Below are 18,714 nucleotides of genomic sequence, written 5' to 3' on the forward strand. Positions count from 1 at the left end.
GTGAGAAGGGAGCTGTGGTCATGGAGAAGGATGAATGACAGACTAGCACACAGGGGAACACATAGAGAGAATGAATCCCTAATAGCAGTTGGCTTGAAAAACAAGAGGACCTAAATTTCATGAGTTCTTGCAGTCAGTAGGTTTTAAAACTTAGATTTTGAGGGTCAGATTGCTTGGTTCTAGAAGAGCTCAGAGGACATTGGGATTGCTTTTGTATAAAAGGCAGAGCAAACATACTGTGGGCATATAGCCTGAAAATAGCCATCTGAAGAGTGCCTGGGATACACAGTGGTGAGGTTAGTTGCTCATCGTGGAGTATGTCCCATGGAGTTAACATTCTCAGAGAGAACTCCTAAGGCTACAAAAGAACTGGCAGGTAACATTTAACTCCCTTACCCCTCAGCATAAACAAAAGGCCACACAATGCATAATGCTGACACTCACTACCTAAACTGCCTATAAGACCTGACACCACACACTCTAGAAGAACTGCTCTTCCCAATCATCCTTGCCTCAGACTCAGCATGTGGGGCTCCCTTCCCCAGAAGACTAGTCCAAACCCCTCCTAATACTGTGTCTTCCAACTTGGTAGTTTCGTAAGTCCTTAGTTCCAGGGGTGGCTGTACAAGTATCAGTTCAGAGGCAGACCAGGGCATATCTAATTAAAGCCCACCACATTCAGGCCAAGGACAAAACATTGCCCACAATATGTAAACACAGCTTCTGTAGACAATTGGCATGACAGAAAGAGGCCAGGACACAACAGCTAAACACATACACACACACACAAATACACTCCCAGAAGCATGAGGTTCTAGGTAACAGGGGGCACTACATGGCAGGGCACTTTAGGACCTCTTATAAAGTTATTACTTTGAAAAACAGGACACATAATGACTTTTCTAACACATAGAAACAGGAATAGAGACTTAAATAAAATGAGAATACAGAAGAATCTGTCCAAAATGAAAGAAGAGGACAAAACCATGGTTATAGATCTAAGTGAAACAGATATAAGTAACATGCCAAATGGAGAATTTAAAGCAGTGATCATAAGGAAACTCACTGGACTTGTGAAAAGAGTGGAAGATATCAGTGAGACAACTGACACAGAGATAAGGCAGATAAAGGACTCAGTAAACAAAATGAGAAACACATTTAATGTAATGAACAGCAGAATGAATCAGAGGAGCAAATGAATGACCTAGAAGACAGAATAATGGAAAGTAATCAGGCTGAACAAAAGACAGAAGAAAGAATTATGCAAAACAACAATAGACTTGGGGCTCCTGGGTGGCTCAGTGGGTTAAGCTGCTGCCTTCGGCTCAGGTCATGATCTCAGGGTCCTGGAATCGAGTCCCGCATCGGGCTCTCTGCTCAGCAGGGAGCCTGCTTCCTTCTCTCTCTCTCTCTGCCTGCCTCTCAGTGTACTTGTAATTTCTCTCTGTCAAATAAATAAATAAAATCTTTAAAAAAAAACCAACAACAATAGACTTAGTGAACTCAACAACTCCACCAAATGTAGTAACATTCATATTACAGGAGTCTTAGAAGAACAAGAGACAAAAAGAATCAGAGAATTTATTTTAATTCAGGGAAGGAAACAGAAATCTAGATCCAGAAGGCAAAGAGAATTTGCAACAAAATCAACAAAAGCAGATCCACCCTAAGACATATTGTAATTAAAATGGCAAATAAGTAAATAAATAAATAAGGCAAAATGTAGGGATACAGAAAAATATTCAAAGCAGAAACTCACTCTCAATAGATGCTGAAAAAGCATTTGACAAAGTACAGCATCCTTTCTTGATCGAAATTCCTCAAAGTGTAGGTATAGAGGGCACATACCTCAACATCATCAAAGCCATCTATGAAAAACCCACCACAAATATCATTCTCAATGGAGAAAAACTGAAAGCTTTTCCACTATGGTCAGGAACACAGCAGGGATGTCCATTATCACCACTGTTATTCAACATAGTACTAGAAATCCTAGCCTCAGCAATCAGACAACAAAAAGAAATTAAAGGCTTCCAAATCAGCAAAGAAGAAGTCAAACTCTCACTCTTTGCAGATGATATGATACTTTATGTGGAAAACCCAAAAGACTCCACCCCCAAACTGCATGAACTCACACAGGAATTCAGTAGAGTGTCAGGATATAAAATCAATCAGTTGATGCACAGCAATCAGTTGCATTTCTATACACCAACAATAAGACAGAAGAAAGAGAAATTAAGGAGTCAATCCCATTTGCAATTGCACCCAAAACCATAAAATACCTAGGAATAAACCTAACAAAGAGGCAAAGACTCTCTTCTCAGAAAACTAGTACTCATGAAAAAAATGGAGGAAGAGGGGCACCTGGGTGGCTCAGTGGGTTAAAGCCTCTGCCTTCAGCTCAGGTCATGATCCCAGGGTCCTGGGATCAAGCCCCACATCGGGCTCTCTGCTCAGCAGGGAGCCCGCTTCCTCCTCTCTCTCTGCCTGCCTCTCTGCCTACTAGTGATCTCTGTCTGTCAAATAAATAAATAAAATATTTAAAAAAAAAAAAAATGGAGGAAGACACAAAGAAATGGAAAAATGTCCATGCTCATGGATTGGAAGAACAAATATTTTGAAAATGTCTATGCTATCTAAAGCAATCTACACATTTAATGCAATCCTCATCAAAATACCATCCATTTTTTTCAAAGAAATGGAACAAATAATTCTAAAATTGATATGGAACCAGAAAAGACCTCAAATAGCCAGAGGGATGTTGAAAAAGAAAGCCAAAGTTGGTAGCATTACAATTCCAGACTTCAAGTTCTATTACAAAGCTGTCACGATCAAGACAGGATGGTACTGGCACAAAAACAGACACATGGATCAATGGAACAGAATAGAGAGCCCAGAAATAGACCCTCAACTCTATGGTCAACTAATCTTTGGCAAAGCAGGAAAGAATGTCCAATGGAAAAAAGACAGCCTCTTCAACAAATGGAGTTGGGAAAACTGAACAACTGAACAACTGAACAACCATATGCATTTCCTTATACCACACACAAAAATAGACTCAAAATGGATGAAAGACCTCAATGTGAGAAAGGAATCCATCAAAATCCTTGAGGAGAACACAGGTAGTAACCTCTTCAACCTCAGCCACAGCAACTTCTTCCTAGAAACATCACCAAAGGCAAGGGAATGGCAAAAATGAACTACTGGGACTTCATAAAGATCAAAATCTTTTGCACAGCAAAGGAAACAGTCAACAAAATCAAAAGATGACTGTCAGAATGGGGGAAGATATTTGCAAATGACATATCAGATAAAGGGCTCGTATCCAAAATCTATGAACTTATCAAACTCAACACCCAAAGAACAAATAATCCAGTCAAGAAATGGGCAGAGGACATGAACAGACATTTCTGCAAAGAAGACATCCAGATGGCCAACAGACACATGAAAAAGTGCCCCATATCACTCGGCATCAGGGAAATACAAATCAAAACCACAATGAGATACTACCTCATGCCATTCAGAATGGCTAAAATTAACAAGTCAGGAAACAACAGATGCTGGTGAGAATGCAGAGAAAAGGGAACCCTCCTACACTGTTGGTGGAAATGGAAGCTGGTGCAGCCACTCTCAAAAACAGCATGAAGTTTCCTCAAAAAGTTCAAATTAGAGCTACCCTACAACCCAGAAATTGCACTACTGGGTATTTACCCTAAAGATACAAATGTAGTGATGTAGTGATCCGAAGGGGTGCATGCACCCAAATGTTTATAGCAGCAATCTCCACAATAGTCCAACTATGGAAAGAGCCTAGATGTCCATCATATATGTGATGGACATATATATATATACATATATACATATTCCATTATATGGAACATATATGTATATATTCCATATACTGGAATACCACGCAGCCATCAAAAGAAATGAAATCTTGCCATTTGTGACACATGGCTGGAGCTAGAGGGTATTAAACAGAGTGAAGTAAGTCAATAAGAGAAAGACAATTATCTTATTATCTCTCTGATATGAGGAAGCTGAGATACAAAGTAGAGTTTTGAGGGGTAGGGAAAGAAAAAAATGAAACAAGATGGGATGGGGAGGGACACAAACTACAACAGACTTAATCTCACAAAACAAACTTAAGAGTTGCCGGTGGTGGGGGATAGGGAGAGGGTGGTTGGGTTATGGACATTGGGGAAGGTATGTGCTATGCTGAGTGCTGTGAATTGTATAAACCTGGCGATTCACAGACCTATACCCCTGGGGCTGATAATATATTATATGTTAATAAAAATTTTTAAAAAATTTAAAAAAGCAGAAACACAAATGAAGACAGTTGCATATAAAGTAAACCACATAAGGTGGGATTTTTCAACAAAAACTATCCAAGCCAGAAAGGACTAGTATGATATAGTCAAAGTGCTGAAAGGGAAAGACTACAGACAAGAATATCCCATCCAGCAAGTCTATCTTCAGAATAGAAAGAAAGACAAAAAAATTTTCAGAGACAAAGTTTTCCCATCAAAACTACAGAACTTCATGACCACTAAACCAGACATATAAGAAATATTAAAGGGGACTCTTTGGGTGGAAAGGAAAGAACAAAAATGATAATATGAAGGTAGGAAACACAAAAAGAGCAAAAACAAATATTTCTATGAAAAATCAATCAATGGAAAAAAATCAATCAATGAACTCACAAAATAAAAGGATATAAAACATGACAACATATACCTAAAATGTGGGAAGGAGAGGAGTAAAGAATGAGTTCAAACTTAAAAAACTATCAACTTAATATAGACTACTAACCACACACACACACACACATACACACACACACACACAAAAGCCACTAATAAATATGCAAAGGGTAAAAATAAAGAAATCCTAATATGTCACTAAAGAAAACTGGCAAAAGATATTAGCAAGAACAACAAAAAAGGATCAAGGAAAATATTCAGAACCAATCACAATACAAATAATAATATGGCAATAAATATGTATCTATCAATAATTATTTTGAATATAAATGGACTAAATACTCCAATCAAAAGACACAGAGGTAAGAAGGGATTTTAAAAAAAAAGCCTCGATCCATCTATATGTTGTCTATAAAAGACATATTTTAGAAAGACACCAGATGGAGAAACATTTATCCTCGAAAAGGATGTTAAAATAAGGCTGAAATAGCAATACTTAGATGAAATAGACTTTAAAACAAAAACTGTAACAAGAGGCAAAAATGGAGACACTATAATAAAGGGGATAATTCAACAAAAAAGAAACCAACTATAAATATTTAGGCACCCATCACAGAAGCGCTCAAATACATGAAAAGGTTAATAATAAACATGAAGGAAATAATCAATAATAATACAATAGTAGGTGTCTTTAATACCTCACTTATGTAAATGAACAGATCATCTAAAGAGAAAATCCACAAAGAAACAATGGCTTTTAATGACACACTGGACCAGATGGATTTATTTTATTTATTTATTTATTTATTTTGGATTTAACAGATATATTCAGAGTATTCCATCCTGAAACGATAAAACACATGCTTTTTAAGAGTACATGGAACGTTCTCCAAAACATATCACATCTGAGGTCACAAAACAAGGCTCAACAAATTTTAAAAGATAGATGTCATGCCAAGAATCTTTTCTGATCACAACACTATGAAACTAAAAATCAACCACAAGAAAAAGTCTGGGAAGACCACAAATACATGGAGGTTAAATAACATGCTACCAAACAATGACGCATCAACCAGGAAATAAAAGAAGAAATGTAAAAGTATATGCAAACAAATGAAAATGAAAACACAATGGTTAAAAACACTTGAGATGCAGAAAAAGCAGTTCTAAGAGGGAAATTTATAGCCATACAGGTCTACCTCAAGAAGCAAGAAAAATCTCAAAAGAACAACCTAACCAGGAGATGACTCTTTGAAAAAAATCCTCAAATGAATAAACCTCTAACTAGACCTACCAAGAAAAAAAAGAGAAATGACCTAAATAAGACCATAAATTAGAGAAGGAAAAAAAACACACACAGAAATACCAACAATTAAGAATATTATGAAACACTGTATGAAAAACTATATATCAACATATTGGTTAATCTAGAAGAAACAAATAAATTCCTAGAAACATGTAAACTACCAAAACTGAAACAGGAAGAAATAGAAAATTTGAACAGACCCTTTATTACCAGCAAAGAAATTGAATTAGTAATCAAAAAACTCCCAGAAAAAAAAGTTCAAAACTAGATGGCTTCACAGGCAAATTCTACCAATCACTTAATAAAGAGTTAATACCTATTCTTCTCAAACTATTCTAAAAAATAGAAAAGAAGAAAAACTTCCAAATTCATTCTAGGAGGCCAGCATTAGCCTGACACCAAAACCAGACAAAGACACCACCAAAAAAAAGAGATCTACAGGTCAACACTGATGAACATAAATGCAAAATACTCAATAAAATACTAATAAACCAAATCCAACAATACATTTAAAAAAATCATTCACCACGATGAAGTAGGATTTTTCCCTGGGATGCAAGCATGGTTTAATATTTGCAAGTCAATCAACATGGTCTTACATTAAGAGAAAGGATAAGAACCATATGATCATTTTGACAGACACAGAAAAAGCATTTGAGAATGTATAACATCCATTCATGATAAAAGCCTCAAGAAAGTAGGTTTAGTGGAATACATCTCAACAAAACAAAGGCCATATATGAAAAACCTATAGCTAACATCATCTTCAAAGACAAATAAAACTAAAGGCCTTTCCCCTAAGATCAGAAACAAAAAGAAATGTCATTCAAATCAGTAAGGAAAAAGTAAAACTTTCACTATTTGTAGATGACATGATATTATACATCGAGAACCCTAAAAACTCCACCAAAAAATTGCTAGAACTTAAACACAAACTCAGTAAAATCATAGAATACCAAATCAAACTGCAGAAATCTATGGCATTTTTATACAACAAAAAAAGCAGCAGAAATTAAGAAAACAATTTCATTTATAACTGCACCAAAAATAAGAAAATACCTCAGAATAAACCTAACAAAAGAGGTGAAAGACCTGCACTCTGCAAACTATAAAACTCTGATGAAAATAACTGAGGATGACCCAAAGAAATGGAAAGATATTCCATGTCCATGGACTGAAAGAACAAATATTGTTAAAATGTCTATTAAACTACCCAAAGCAATGTACACATTTAATGTAATCCCTATCAAAATACCACCAATATGGTGTCTGGGTGGCTCAGTCAGTTAGGGCACAAACTCTTGATTTTTGCTCAGATCATGATCTCGGGATCTCGAGATCAAGCCCCATGTTGGGCTCCATGATCAGTAGGGACTCTGCTTGATATTCTCTTCTTTCTCCCTCTGCCCCTCCCCCTAGTCATGCTGTCTGTCTGTCTCTCTCTCTCTCTCAAATAAATAAATAAAATTTTTTAAATGTTATAAAAGATACCACTAACATTTTCCAAAGAGCTAGAATAAACAATCCTAATATTTTATGGAACCACAAAAGACCCTGAATAGCCAAACCAATTTTGAAAAAGAAAAGCAAAGCTGGAGGCATCACAATTCTAGACTTCAATTTATATTACAAAACTATAGTAATCAAAACAGTATAGTACTGGCACACACACACACACACACACACACACACACGTCACATAGATCAGTAGAACAGAATAGAAAGTCCAGAAATAAACCCATGATTATATTGTCAAATAATGTTTGCAAAGGTATGAAAGAATATCCAGTGAGAAAAAGTCTCTTTAACAAACGGTGTTGGGAAAACTGGACAGCTACATGCAAAAGAATGAAATGACACTTCTTACACCATACACAAAAATAAATTCAAAATGTGTTTAAGACATAAATGTGAGACCTGAAGCTATAAAAATCCTATAAGAGAGCATAGGCAATAATTTCTCTGACATTGGTCTTAGCGACTTTTTTCCAAAAAGGTCTCCTGACACAAAGGCAACAAAAGGAAAAATAAACTATTGGGACCTCATCAAAATAAAATTTTCCTGCACAGTGAAAGAAAAAATAAACAAAATTTAAAGACAATCATCTATGGAATGGATGAAGATATTTGTAAATGACATAACTATCAGTTAAGGGTTAGTATCAAATATGCATACATATATATAAAGAACTTATCAAACTCAACACCCAAAAAACAAATAACCTAATTTTAAAATGGGCAGAAAGATATGAACAGATATTTCTCCAAAAAAAGACATACAAATGGTCAATAGGAACATGAAAAGTTCCTCATCATCACTTATCATTAGGAAATGCAAATCAAAACTACAATGAAGTACGACCTCACACCTGTCAGAATGGCTATAATAGACAAGACAAGAAACAACAGATTTTGGTGAGGATGTGGAGAAAGGGGAACCCTCTTACATTCTTGGTGGGAATGCAAAATGGTGAAGCCACTGTGGAAACAGTATGGGGGTTTCTCATAAAGTTAAGAATAGAATTACCCTATGATCCAGCAATTGCACTGTTGGGTATTTACCTAAAGGATACAAAAATACTAATTCAAAGGAAAACACGTAGCCCAATGTTCATAGCAGCATTATCAACAATAATGAAGCTATAGAAAGAACCGAAATGTGCACCAACTGATGAATGGATAAAGAAGATGTGGTATATAAGTGCAATGGAATATTAGTCAGCCATAAAAAAGAGTTAAATCTTGACATTTGGAACAACGGGATAAAGCTAGAGAGTATAATGTTAATGAAAGCTAGAGAAAGACAAATATCATATGATTTCACTCATGTGGAATTAAACAAAACAAACTATCAAAGGGGGGAAAAAGAGAGAGACAGAGAGAGAGGCAAACTGAGAAACGGTCTATTCACAGCAAATGAATAGAGAGGAGGTGGGTGGGAGCATGGGTAAAATAGGAGATGGGGTTTATGAGTGCACTTTTCATGATAAGCATCGGGTGATTAAAATAAAAACTTAAAAAAAATACACCTTATACAAAGTCACAGGAAAATAGTTGAATATATAACATCAACAAAAAAAAGTGATTTCATTTTCTTCTGATATATACACTGATGTGGGATTGCTGGGTTATATGATTGTTTTGTTTTTAATTTTTTTTAAGATTTATTTATTTACTTATTTATTTGACAGACAGAGGTCACAAGTAGGCAGAGAGGCAGACAGAGAGAGAGGAGGAAGCAGGCTCCCTGCTGAGCAGAGAGCCTGATGCAGGGCTTGATCCCAGGACCCTAGGATCATGATGTGAGCCGAAGGCTGAGGCTTGAAACCCACTGAGCCACCCAGTGCCCCTGTTTTTAACTTTTTGAGGAATCTCCATGCTGTTTTCTATAGTGGCTATCCCAATTTTTATTGATACCTCTAGTACATGAGGGTTCCCTTTTCTTTACATTCATGCCAATATTTCTTATTTTTTTAGATAATAGCCATTTAAACAGGGGTGAGATGGTATCTTAGTGTTTTGATTTGCATTTCCTTGATGACTGGTCATGTTGAATATTTTTCCATGAATATGTTGACCATTTGTATGTCTTCTTTGGAAAAATGTCTGTTGAGCTCCTCAGTGCATTTTTAAATTAGATCGTCTCTAGCCACTGAGTCATATGAGTTCCTTACATATTTTGGAAATTAACCCTTTACCAGATATATGGTTTGCAAATATTTTCTCTCATTCCTTGGGTTGCCTCTCCATTTTGTTTTTCTTTTGCTTTGCAGAGTTTGTTAATATGATAGTCCCAATGGTGATTTTTGTTTCTGTTGCTTGTACTTTTGGTGTCTCATCCAAAAAAATCCTTGCCAAAGATAAAGGAGAATTTTTCATATATCTCCTTCTAGGAGCTTTATGATTTCAGGTCAAAACATGTAATTCCTTAATCCATTTTAAGTTATTTTTTTGTGAAACCTGTAATACAAGTCCTATTTTAGTTTTTTTGGTTTTGTTCTTTTGTTTTTGTTTTTTGCATGTAACTATCCTACTTTCACAACACCATTTATTAAATAAACTATCCTTTCACCATTGAGTATTATAGGCTCTTTTGTGAATATTCATTGGCCATATACATGTGGGTTTATTTCTGCTCCATTGGTCTATGTGTTTGTTTTTATCCCAGTTTCATACTGCTTTGATTACTACAGTATTGTAATAAAGTTTAAAATTGGGAAATGTGATGCCTCTAGCTTTGTTCTTTCTCAAGGATGCTTGTGTTTTTTGGTTCCTTTTGTAGTTCTATATTAACTTTACTATTGTTTTTCTTTCTATTTCTTTAAAAAAATGCCATTGTTATTTTGTAGGGATTACACTGACTCTATAGATGGCTTTGGGTAGTATGGAAATTTTAATAAAATTAATTCTACTGATCCATGAACATGGATATATTTACATTTATTTGTTCTTTAATTTCTTTCATCAATATTTTGTACTTTCCAGTGTTATATCTTTCACTTCCTTGGTTAAACTTATTTTTAAGCATTCTGCTCTTTTTAATGCTATTGCAAATAGTATTCCTATTGCAAATAGTATTATTTTCTGTATGACTTTTTCAAATAGTTCAAATAGTGTACAGAAATGCAATTTTTGTATACTGATTATATATTCTGAAACATTACTAGATTCCTTTCGTAGGCCTAATAGTTTTTTGGTGGAATCTTTAGGATTTTCTGTATACAAGATTATGTCATCAACAAACAGAGACAATTTTCCTTCTTCCTTTCTAGTTTGGATGTATTTCATTTATTTTTTTTTTTTTAATTTTTTATTTTTTATAAACATATATTTTTATCCCCAGGGGTACAGGTCTGTGAATCACCAGGTTTACACACTTCACAGCACTCACCAAATCACATACCCTCCCCAATGTCCATAATCCCACCCCCTTCTCCCAAACCCCCTCCCCCCGGCAACCCTCAGTTTGTTGTGAGATTAAGAGTCACTTATGGTTTGTCTCCCTCCCAATCCCATATTGTTTCATTTATTCTTCTACCCACTTAAGCCTCCATGTTGCATCTATTTTTATTGCCTGATTGCTCGGGGTAGGACTTCTAGTACTATCTTGAACAGGAGTGGTGAGAACAGAAACCTTTGTCCTGTTACTCATTTTAGAGAAAAAGCTTTCAATCTTTGACCATTGAGTATAATATCTATAGGCTTATCATATATGGTTTTTACTATGTTGAGGTATGTTCCTTCAAAACACAACTTACTGAGTTTTTATCTTAAAACAATGCTGAATTTATTGATCTACATATGATGAACCATCCCAGGAATAAAGTCTACCTGATATAGTATATGATCCTTTCATTGTAGTGTTGAGTTCAGTTTGCTAGTGTTCTTGAAATTTTTTGCATCTACATTCATCAGAGATATTGGTCTGTAGTTTGCTTTTCCTTTAGGATCTGTGTGGCTTTGATATCAGAGTAATGCTAGCCTTGTAAAATGAGTTTGGGAGCATTCTATCATCTTCAATTTTTTGTAATTTTTGGAATTATTTCTTTTCAAAAATTTGAACAGAATTCATCCATGGAGAAACAACATTCACCTGCAACTTGGGGTATGCTGGAGTGAGCTGTAACCCTGGGTTGAGTGGTAAAAACATGTGGTTATGCAGTCGCTCTTGGTCCAGGGAGTGTGACGGCATATCACCTCAGGTACCACTGGGTATGAAAGCATTGACAACTCTGTGCCCTCTGTGAGAATTGAGGGTGATCCACTGAGGCTGCAAAGGTTGCTTGTTCCTCAGTGGTACCTCCAGGTCCAGTGGCTAAGGACCATGGCAGGCAAGAGTGGTGGCTGAAGCTAGTGATGTTCACACACTTGGCTGTAAGGGTCAGCTACAGGTGGGATGGTAGGGGCTTATTGCAAATATACCTGTAGTGATGGGGTCAAGGTAAGCAGCAAACACCAGGGCCAACTGTGGGTGTATTGGCAATTTTAAGGGCATTGACCATCATTGTGGGCTATTGTGGCTGCTGGTTCTCACCACTGCTGCATGGCAATCGAAGTTAGTGTTGGGAGTCAGGCTGGGATGTGCAAGTGTGCAATTGGAGGGTCAGATGCTGGTGAGCCCATGGTGCAGCCCAGTGACAGGAGACTTGCCTGGATGTCCACAAGCAGCTATAGGTGCCCTGGATTTCTATATGCACTTTCGTGGGTGTAAGATCTTGCCACATGCACACAAGATAATGGAGTCCAGTGATGGGTCTCAGCTATTTGCCCATAAGTGAAGCTAGAAGATCTACCTCCAAACATATACACAGTATTGGGAGTCAGCTTTAAGGGTCTAGGCTAACATTTTGGACTTATGAGGTTACAGAGGCCTAGGCTGTCCGTCAGTGCAGGTCTCTGGCTCTGGCATGGCTTAGGGGGTTAGGAAACAGAGAGGGATTAAGATAGTTGGAATCAGTCACCATGAATATTCATGGGGCAAAAGCTGGTGAAATGCATAGGGGTCTACATAGGTTGTGCCAGCCCTTGTTTTTTTCGTAGCAGAAGATGCTGGAGTAGTCTGCAAAGCAGGTCACTGGGAACAGTTTTTGGTCTTGCTATGTGGCTGATGCTGGTAGCCTCTGCTTTTCTTCCTTATTCCCAGATCTATACTTAGATCTTAGTTTTGTTGGTTACTGAGTGGAGGTAAACCAAAGGAGGTCCACTGCGAGATGCTCTGAATGTCTGGAGAAGCTGATTGCTCATCCAGCTCTTCCTTTCCCAGCTAAGGGGAACTCTTCCTAGCTGGGAAGTTTCCTCTTGATGGTGAGCAATGCCAGTTTGGGGGATGGGGTAAGAGAGCCAAAATGAAGTAGTTCTTCCTTCTTTTTGTGTGTTATTCTCAAGGTTTTTTCCACTATATTGGCAAAGTTTCTTAAGTGGACTTCAGAGTTCTCCCAGAGCTGTTTTTGTTCATGCACTGCTGTCTAATTATTGATCTTTGTGGGGAGACAGAGGCCATAGTCTCCTACTCTATCTTGGTGATGCTATCCCACAGCATTATGGCTTTTAATGATCGATTCTACTGTTACCTTTCCTATTCCACTATACTATATATCACAGCTAGCTGTCTTCACATTTGGATTCTGCAATACCTATATAAGAAGTAGAAACATACATATGGAACTCTTAGATTCAATGCTTGTCTTAATATCAAAATCACATAGTAGATTTTTAGTCAGTATTTTTGACTCATTGTTTTAGTCTTGACTTCACCAATTACAAGACTTTTTGTTTTTGTCTTACGGTGTTTACCTCTACTTCTTTAACTGAAATTTTTTACTTTCTCCATATAAATATATTCTTTTTAATCCTCTTGGTCTAGTACTTTATTCTAATAAAACTTGTTTAGCCTCATCTCCTTTACCTGGATGTCTCAAAACTATTTTGTCTCTTTACCAGTTAATTATAATGCTACAAATGGCCTGATATAGTTTATGATAATAAGTCTAAGACCTCCCACATGCTCTGTAAATAAATATTAACAGAAAATGAATGACTTAAACCCAGCAGTATATGAGGTTTTCCTCATATTATTACATCCTTCTTTTTTGACTCAGAGGCATTCGAGATTCATCCTTTCTCCTTTCATCTTTTGAGATGTTTCAGAAGTAACCATAAAATGTGCCAAGGCCTTACAATCTTAATTCCTATAGGGATTTGTCTGTGCCATAGAATTTATCATTGCCTACTGCTATTTAACCTTTTCTTTGTTGCTTTACTTATTCTCTTAACTAATTGTTTTAAATATTTATTTATTTTAGAGAGAGAGAGAGAGAAAGAGTGTGAGCAGGGGGAGGAATAGAGGAGAGGGAGAGAGAGATTCCTCAAGCAGCCCCCCTGCCAAGAGTGGAGCCCAAGGCAGGGCTTGATCTCATGATCCTGAGATTATGACCCAAGCCAAAACCAAGAGTTGGCTGCTCAACTGATTTTTTATATTTTTGAATATAAGGGATTATTCTATATTATTTCTTTATATTCCTATTTTTATGTGCAGTAATTTATTCAGTAAAGCTCAAATATCTATAGTATAAAATGAAATTTATTAAAGAAAAACCCTTACACCCATTTTAGTTTCCTAAAATTAAATATATATTGACCAACTTCTAACTGAAATTGTAGAAATTTATAAGAGATTGTCTTTCTCTACCTTAACAATGATAACAAGCTAGATAAATTACAAAGTTACAATTCTCAAAACATGTTAGCAAGTTGAGAATTCCAAATAAATCTAAATGAAGTTAAATCCAGAGTCTTCAAAGTGGGTGTGCTTTTTTGTTGCTTTTTTCTTGGATGACCAGCGAAATGATCATTTATAGATGAGATAACGAGGAATGAGCTGATGTTTTAAATGGATTTAATGGCCAGATGTGAGCTAGTATTAAGTGTTAGAATCTTATGGGGTCCTAAGCACAACCCACCAACTCTGTCCCAGAATCCTTCAGTAAGTTTATGGAGCTAGTACCCCAAGGTACAAAAGAGTTCACTCATATCAATATCTAGATTATCCCTGGACTTCACAGAGTGTAAGACATTGCTGACCACATATAGGCTGATTCTTAAGAATATTTTTTTTCTCTGTACAAAGTAGTGGCCCATAGAATTAGAAAGAAAGGCAACAGAGTTAAAGTAAATTAAATCAACCATATATATTTCACTATAAAACAATCATATAATATATAAATAATATATATTAGGGTATCATATATAATCATTCATGTACATATATACATGTACATATACACATACATAAAATCAAAAGGAGAAATTTAGTTGAAAGGTTTAAGCACACAACTGAGAAAAGTACAGAGTCTTGAAGACAGTAAAATGGAAATGATACAAAATGAACACAAAGAGAGAAAAACAAAAAGAGAAATAATGGGACAGAAAAAATACTTGGAGACACAGTAGCCAATAATGCTCTCAAATTGCTAAATTGGGGTGCTTGGGTGGCTCAGTGGGTTAATGCCTCTGCCTTTGGCTCAGGTCATGATCCCAGGGTCCTGGGATCAAGCCCCACATCGGGCTCTCTGCTCAGCGGGGAGCCTGTTTCCCTTCCTCTCTCTCTGCCTGCCTCTCTGCCTACTTGTGATCTCTGTCTGTCAAATAAATAAATAAAATCTTTATAAAAAAATAAAATAAAATTGCTAAATGGTACCAACTTACAGATCAAAGAAGCTCAGCAAACTTCAAGAAGATAATACAAATGAAATGACCCACAGGCATATCAGAGACAAGTGGCTAAAAACCCAAGACAGTATTAACCAACTGAAAACATATCTCATGCAAGAAAGACAGTTGGTTTCTCAACAGATACAATGAAGACCATAAGACAAGGGGGTATTATTTTCAAATTGCTAAAAGAAAAAGAAAAAAAAAAGCAACCTAGCTTCTATCTCCTATAAAATTTACCTTTGGAAGTAAAAATAAAATAAAAGAATAATGTTTTCTGTTTGGGGAATTTTCTTATGTTTCTATAAATTGAATGAAGTACTTATGTAAGTATTTAAAATACAAAGAAGTATATGTTGTCTATATACTCGAGTATATATTGTATACATTTTTGAAGACATCAGTTCACAAGATACTTGTTCTTGGCCTTTCATAAAATTCCTTAATGCCCAAAGACTTCCACAGGGGCTGTGAGGTATCAAGTACTAGTTTTTCATGTATCCATCAATATTCTGATCTGTGGCACTCATTTATTTAAAATTCAGTTGCACTTACAACTGTCCTTATATTGATTTGATAGTAGTATTTCTACAAAATAATGTTACGTTAGCAGCCATTAATATAACATTTATAATAGGATAAGGATTTCTTAAATGTATCAGTTATTGGATGTAATAAATGGAAATTCAATGCTATTACCCTATACTTTTTTTAGTATATCAGTTATGTTAATTGCATTTTCATCAAAAGCTCTCAAGGAACACCTGAGAGGCTCAGTCAGTTAATCATTCCACTCTTGACTTTGGCTCAGGTCATGTAGAGCTGTGAGACGGAGCCCTACACTGGGCTCTGTGCTCAGCTGTGAGTCTGCTTGAGATTCTCTCTCTTCCTCTCCCTCTGCTCCCTACTCTCTCTCTCTAAAGTAAGTGAATATATCTAAAAAACAAAAACAAACAAAAAAAACCTCTCAAGATGTAGTTAGAGAAAAAGAAAAAGAGATGAAATATATCATTATCTTATTTATCTAAGTATATTAAAAGAAGAATGTTACTATCTTATTGTCCTCTCATTTAATTATAGAAAAAGATCTTGCCTTTTGTGTGTTGTATTTGCTCCCTTATTAAATATTCATTCATGATACCTTTCTTGAACTGTCATTTCAGGGACTAAACCATAGATTTGGACATCTAGCATCACATCTTAAAAGCAGCACTACTAAAATATTAGGGCAGATTTTCACTATAGAAGAATGAATTATCCACTCAGGTAATAGTATCATTCACCTAGATTTGAAGTCTGTTCAGGTGTTCATGAAATAAAAACTAATTTTTTCTCCCTGAGACATCAAACATCTAGATTAAAATGAGATAAAAAATGGCCACTGACTCAAATGCATTTAAAGGTAGATGTTTATAAACATTCTATAAACTGAAATATTCCTCCTTGAACCTGAATATTTATGTATTTTAAAAAATAACTTTATGCTTATATTAACTAGGACTTAATAATTTTATTGAACATTTGTGAATTTTAAGGAATTCAGATATTTAAGCAAAAATAATGGACTTTAGTTGAGAATAATTGAAATCATAGTGAAGCATATTTTCTTGTGAATATGTTTTCAGTATGATTTTGTCATTATAATAAAAAATACACGTCATTTTAGTTTTAGATTAGAACAAACTGCCAGAGATCTTCCAAATTTTCTCTTGATCCTAGCACATAAATTAGAAATTACTATGTCAATAACTGATTTAGATGAGATGGAATAAAAAACATGATTACATAACATTTATGTTTATAATTCATTGGAGTAGCTGCTAGCTCTAACTTTATAAGAACTAATAATGTAGACTTAAGAGATTTTGCCACCTGCAAATCTCCAGATTTATAATGGTTTTTGTCCTGTATCTTAACACATATCAGAGTGTAATACACATTTCATATATTTTACATAGTTTTTCCCAACTACTCAAAATGTCACTTATCTCATTCATTATCCAAATTTTACAGCATGTACCTGAGTATGCAGAATATTATCTCTCATGAATGTTCAACCTCTAATCTCCAGGAACTGAGTATTTTATCTTACATAGTTAAGGAGAAGTAAGGTTGTAGAAAGAATTAATGTTGCTAATCAGCTGTGCTTTAAACTGGGAGATTATTTTGGGTTACCTATGAAGGATCAATGTAATCAAAGGGTCCTAAAAAGTGAAAGAAGGAGGCGAAGAGGAGATGAGAATGATGTGATGTGAGAAGTCAACTCACTGTTTCTGGCTCTGGAGAAGGAAAGATGTTAAAGAAAGTGTATGATCTGTAGAAGCTAGAAAGGGTGAGGAAATGGATTCTTTCCTAGAGCCTCCAGAGGGAATGAATGCAGTCCTGCTGGAACATTAACCCAGTAAGACCCATTTCAAATTTCTGACCTATAGAATTGTAAGTTAATAAGTTTGTTGTTGTTGTTGTTTTTTTAAGCCACCAAATTTTGGTAATGTTACAGCAGCAGCAGAATAGTAATACAGTACTTTAAAATGTAATTGGTATTTTTTTTATTTTTTTCCCTATTGCTTTAGACAGGACAATATCTTTTTTCTATGAATTACTAATATGTGACAGATTTTTTTTCTTCTAAGTTTTTATTTAAATTCCAGTTAGTTAACATATATTGTAGTATTGGTTTCAGGAGTAGAATTTAGCAATTCATCAATTACATATAACACAGTGTTCATCACAAATGCCTTCCTTAATGTCCATCACCCATTTAGACCATCTTTCTACCATCTACCTTGATCAACCCTCAGTTTCTTTACAGTTAAGAGTCTTGTACGGCTTGCCTCCCCATCATTTTTATCTTATTTTTCCTTTCCTTCTCCTATTTTCATCTGTTTTGTTAAAGTCCACATATGAGTGAAATCATAAGGTATTGCTCTGACTGACTTATTTTGCTTAGCATAATATACTCTAGCTCCATTCATATCATTGCAAGATTTCATTCTTTTTGATGGGTTAGTAATAGTCCATTCTATATATACACCACATCTTTATCCATTTATCAGTTGATGGGCATTTGGGCTCTTTCAATAATTTGTCTATTGTTGAAAATGTTGCTATAAATATTGACATAGATGTGTCCCTTTGAATCAGAATTTTTGTATTCTTTGAATAAATAGTAGTGCAACTGCTGGATCATAGGGTTGTTCTACTTTTTAACTTTTGGGGGAACCTCAATACTGCTTTCCAGAATGGCTGCTTAAGGTTGCCCTCCCACCAACAGTGTAAGAGGGGCCCCCTTTCTCCAGATCCTCACAACAAGTGTTGTTCCTTGTATTGTTAATTTTAGCCATTCAGACAGGTGTGAGGTGGTATCTCATTATGGTCTTGGTTTGTATTTCCCTGATGATGGAGAGGTTGAACATTTTTTCATGTATCTGTAAACCATCTGTGTGTCTGCTTTGGAGAAATATATGTTCAGGTCTTCTTCCCTTTCTTTCT

The sequence above is a fragment of the Mustela nigripes genome, chromosome 15 (assembly GCF_022355385.1).
Source record: "Mustela nigripes isolate SB6536 chromosome 15, MUSNIG.SB6536, whole genome shotgun sequence".
Classification (NCBI taxonomy): Eukaryota; Metazoa; Chordata; class Mammalia; order Carnivora; family Mustelidae; genus Mustela; species Mustela nigripes.